Raw genomic sequence first — 5,704 nt, forward strand, 5'->3', positions numbered from 1 at the left:
TGTCAGAACTGTCAATCCAGGCCAATTCTCCTCTCACTGCTTCTTCCCCAACCGCAGAGCGGCGACTAGTAGTGCCGACTCCTAATTCTCTAGTTCCCCTTCTCCGTCACTATTTCCTCTTCTCGCAGATTGAGGGGATCCCCGAGGCCTTCCCCAACTCCTTAGCCATTTCCACAGATTGGGAGAAAATGTGTCCATTCTTGGTGTTCTGTCACCAGGCTGCTTTCCCCTGAGAGGCAGGAAACTCTCAGATCCCAGAGATGCTGTGGCACAATCCCGTGGCTGAAATTCAAGCCACCTTCAGTGCTGTGAGGCCAAGACTTCAGACAGCCCCTCTCTCCCCTGGGAAGAAAGATTGAACCCTGACAGCAGATTTGACTGTGGGGTGTCAAGAAACAGTTATAAGAGATAAACTCTTTGAGGGAATTTGATAGGGAAAGGGAGGTTTTCCTGTTGAAAGTATTTTATATCCAATAGAGGAAGACCTGCAGCCTTCATCAGGAAAAACATCTTGGGCTTTCCTGGTGGTGTAGTGGTTAAGAATCTGTCTGTCAATGCAGGGGACACGGGTTTGATCCCAGGTCAGGGAAGATTCCACATGCCAATGGGCAACGAAGCCTGTGTGCCACAACTACTGAAGTTCAAGTGCCCGAGAACCTGTGCTCTGCAACAAGAGAAGCCGCCACAATGAGCAGCCCCCAATGGCAACAACTAGAGAAAGCCCAAGCCACAGCACAGGAAGACCCTGCACGGCCAAAAATAAATACATAAAAATTGAAAACGTAAAAGCATCTAATGTGTATGGAGTGGGAGGTGGTGTTGGTAGCCGCGGAAAAGGAGAAAACGAGACTGCTTTCTGAGTTTCAAAAGTGTTGCCACCAAGTCACCACTTAGTGAATCAGAGATGAGATGTGCAAATTATTCCAAGGAAACAAATGATCAAATGAAAGTGTTTACCTTCTTGGTAAAATGAGATGCATTTTTCCAAGAAAAATGTGGTGTGGAGGACCACTTGCGGTGTGGAGGACTCTTCTTGTGATCCACTGCAAGGAGAGTCATGAAAGTAAACCCTGACAGGGCCACCTGAGTTTTGTTTAGAAAATACCAGCTGGACAGCAGGGGAGGAGGAGCTCACTACAGAGATGGATGCAACAGCTGTCACCAAACATTTTATTTTTAGGTCTTAAAAAACTTTTTATTTTGAGGTTTCCTTTTAGACTTACAGATTTACAGAGTGCCTAGATGGCCTTCATCCAGCTTCCACTAACTAACCTTAGTCCTTCACATGAGTGATGGACATTTGTCACCAAATTCTTGCATCGTGGCTCATCTCCTATATTCTTTTCTTTTTGTTGAGTTCTTTAAAAAAAATTAATTGATTAATTAATTTGGCTGTTCTGGATCTTAGTTGTGGCACACAGGATCTTTCATTGTGGCATGTGAGATCTAGTTCCCTGACTCAGGGATCAAACCTGGGCCCCCTGCTCTAGGAGCACCAGGGAGATCCCTCATCTCTTGTCTTCTGACACCTTGCTCCCCGGGGCTGCCTCCTGCTCACAGTTCCTCGGACTGACCTTGTCCAGGGAGGAAATGGCAGGGGAGTGCAACTGAAACTGATCTATTTGATCAGAACACCGTCAATGAAGTGTATTTCTTGCCTTCCCCCACCCCTGGGGACTCCTTCTGTGTCGCTTCATCCTGTTTTGCTTTCCCTTGCAGTACTTTATCACTTGACATTGTTGTGTATTTGTGTGTCATGCACTGCCTACCTCCCCGCAACCCACCCGGAACTAGGATGTAAACTCCACGTTTCCTGCTCACTGCTGTGGTCTACATCTAGTGCCTGGTACTTTGTTGGAACTTCCTAAATATTTGTAGGATGAGTGGCTGATTTTATATATCAGTTGATGACTGCTCTGATAAGATGAGGCAGCCTCCCAGATTCTGAGCATCCCTGAGACATTGATGAACTAGAGTTTGGAGCCTGCGGTCTGCGGAGCCGGAGCCCGATCAGTGCTGAATTTGCTGAGAAAAGTGTCACTCATTCTGTGCAGAGCTGCCTGGGCATCCAGCTGGCATCCCTCAGGCCACCCCCCTCTGTTCCCCTCGGGCTGTCTTTGAGCGCCTCCAGTCTCAAATACAAGTTAACATTAACAAATGAATACAAATGCAAATTAATAATGACACCAGCAATACTAACATTCGCTGAGGGTTTTCTGTGTTGGGACACCCACAGACAGAGTTCAGTTACATCCAAAATTAGTTTCGTCAGGTAAAGTCCTGCTCCCAAAGCTCCAGGAGACCTGGGTTTCAGCCTCAGCCACGTGGCCTCGCAGAAGTTCCTCCACCACTCATTCTGTTTTGTTTTTTAAACAAGAGGTTGGACAAGATTAGTAGATTGTGAACTTTTTTCTTTCCTGTTTTCAGGCAAGTTCTGCATCAGCACGCCCACGTGTCAAGGAGTAAATGTGGGTGGAGGTCTTGGGTTGAAGCTCCGGCCTGGGGCCTGCTTCCCTTTTCAGTCCTGGACACAGGGCTTCTCAATTCCCAGGGAGACTTCCGGGAGGACAGGTCCCAAGCCCCCAGAGTTGTCTCATGTTCTAGGCAGCCCAGCTCCAGAGGGCAGCGTTTCATGGCTCTACTCAGGGGGAAAGAAACCTTTTGTGATGGGAGACAAAGGCAGCTCTGGCTGGGGACCTTCCTCTCTGCTCCAGTGAAACAGAAGAGCAGGCAGCGTCGGGCATTCTCAGACTGTGGCGCACAGCGGAATCCCCTGAGGACCTGGAGGAGCAGGTGGATTTGCAGCCATCACTCCCTGCCGACCCAATCCCGAATCCCTGGATCTGGAGTGGGGGCCCAAGGTATCCGCATTGTAAACAGCCCTCTGCATGATTCTGATGCAGAAGATACAAAACTTACACATTGAGAATGATAAGCATGAGGGGAAGCAGCACATATGGCAGGGAGTCGAATTTAAGAAAGGCGGACAGGTGGTACTGAAAAGGCAAGTTGAGGGAAGGGTGTGTGTATGTAGGAACCACTCAGGGAACTTGGATGTTCAAGGGACTCAGCCCAGCATGCTGCGTCTCTCTGTACAGAACGAGCAGGCAGGTGGCATGGAAAACGCTGAGCTGGGCTGAACCTGCCAGCAGCAATGCCCTCTGTATCCTCAGACCAGGGGCTGATTTGTGCTGCTGGGGAAATCTCAAACCAACCTAGTCACGTGTCTTATGTTAGAAACGTCCTCTGTATCATTGTCTTCAATAGACACGACCCTGGCCCAGTACGAAGGGGCTGCAGTTCTTCACGATTCCCAAGTCCACCTTCTCAACACTTAACCTCTAGTTACAACCACAACGGGCATTCTTTGAGCTCTTGCTGTGTGCCAGTCTGTGCTAAGGGCTTTCCAGGCATCATCTCACCTCATTTTCACAACTGCCCCACAAAGCAGATGTTGTGTGGATCCCATTCTGCAGATGCAGTTTCCAACACAAGCAGCTTGGTTCCAGATGTGTTGTCATTTCTCCCTGCCCACCCCACTACCTTCCCCCAGATCTTTAGGGAAACTTGGTGACCAGAAAGGCTAAGGGTGGCCTTGGGCTCTTAAAAGGTTAGCTATTTCACTATGATTCTTTTTTTAAGGTTTTGCTCCTGTTTTAGAGTAATCACATCATTTACCCTACAAACCAGGATACTTTCTAAGAGTGAAAAGGGACATAATTAATAATTAGCCCAGGACTGCAGACTTAAACTTGGGTTGTCCCAGGAAAGCTGGACACAGAGTCACTGCATCTGTTTCAAACTTTGTCCTGCCCTTGACACATACACTTCAACCTTCAGTATCAGCAGGTAACTTTGCCTCTGTACCTTTGCCTTGGTGCTTGCCAAGGGCTTTTACCTCTGAACCCTGAGCTGCTGCAGCTGCTGGACTTTGACACTCCCTGAAGGGAGTTCACGTGGGGAATGAGGCACTCTGTGCTCCAGGGAAACTGGTGGAACAGGCCTTTAGATAGATATTTTCAGGAACTGATTTCATGATCCCAGTCCTTGCATCTCCTCATAGGTAGAAAATCACTAAATCCCTTCATGATGACATCAGCTCCTCCTGACTAGCAGAAAACGTTTTGTAAAATGAGTGCTTGATTGCATTGAACTCCCCCTTCACCAAAATCTTGTATATTGACCTTCCCCCACTACCTCTTTGGAGAGCTTCTCAGAGCTCTCTGAGGTGCTGTTTCCTGGGCTACTGCCCTCAGGCGTGCGTGCTAAGTCGCTTCAGTTGTGCGACTCTTTTCCACCCTATGGACTGTGAGCTGCTGGGCTCCTCTGTCCATGGGATTCTCCAGGCAAGGATACTGGAGTGGGTAGCTGTGCCCTCCTCCAGGGGATCTTTCCGACCCAGGGATTGAACCTGCCTCTCATGTCTCCTGCTTTGGCAGGCACGCTCTTTACTACTGGTACCACCTGGGAAGCCCTCAGCCCTCATTTTGCCCCAAGAAAAACTTAACTCTTAGCTCTCACGTGGTGCATCTTTTTCAGTTGACACCTTCACTTTACAGAGAAAACGAAAACCGCCACACAGGACTCCCCTTCACTTCTTGCCATAGACAAACCTACCTGCGTCTCTGGTCCTCTTTTCTTAGTATAAAGAAGGACCATTCTGCAGTCTAAGGCTGGTTCTTTCCTCTGGGTTCCCTGTCATATTCTGGGGGCGGTGGGGCAGCCCAGCTCCAGTGACCATCTCCTTTCTTTTCTGTAACTCCACTCCCCACTTTCTTCTCTTCTCAGCATTTAAATATGTTCATATGTCTCCCATTAAAAAAAAAAGTCAATAGCATAAACAACAAGGTCCTACTGTACCACAAAGGAAACATTCAATACCCTGTGGTAAACCATCATGGAAAAGAATATGAAAAAGAATGCATGTGTAGGTATAACTGAATCACTTCGCTATACAGCAGAAAATAACACAACACTGTAAGTCAACGCTAGCAATCAAGTTTTCCCTCTACCCTCTTTTCCCTTCCCCTCTAGCCTTTATTTCTCTTACCTGTCAAAGTAAGCTTCTTGAGAGAGTGTGATTTCTAAGCTCTTGAGCAGGTCTGTGAAGCTCTAAGTGAGCTGTCTCCAGGGTGCCTCCGTGGTCCCCGCTCTGCCCTTCGCCCCCTCACCCTTGCCCCCACCTGGTCAGGGTGCTCTGCTCCGCTCTCTCCCACCCCAGGGATCCTGCCCAGGCTGGTCCCGCAAAAGGGACACTCTTTTCTCCTCTGGGTCACAGTGGCTCCTCTGGCTGCCCTCCAACAGTTTTCGGACTATTGTGGTTCTCTCCAGCCACCTTCAAATGAATAATCTTTTAACCCTGACATTTAAAACCATCGCTGACTCAATGGACATGAGTCTGAGCAAACTCGGGGAGACAGTGAAGGACAGGGAAGCCTGGTGTGCTGCAGTTCATGGGATCACAAAGACTCAGACATGACTTAGTGACTGAACAGCCCCAGCAACAACTTTTAAAAGGTAAATATTGTATCAAGCACACAGGCAGCTCCCTTGATGGAACGGAAGACACATATAGGTCTCAATGTGCTTTGCTGTGAGAGGAATTTATCTGCTAATGGCTCTGCTGTGTGGGTCCTAGTCTTTCCAGATCTGATGAGAAGCTAAGAGAAAGCCTGATCAAAGGTTTGACCCTTTATTATCCCCC

The sequence above is a fragment of the Cervus canadensis genome, chromosome 2 (assembly GCF_019320065.1).
Source record: "Cervus canadensis isolate Bull #8, Minnesota chromosome 2, ASM1932006v1, whole genome shotgun sequence".
NCBI lineage: Eukaryota > Metazoa > Chordata > Mammalia > Artiodactyla > Cervidae > Cervus > Cervus canadensis.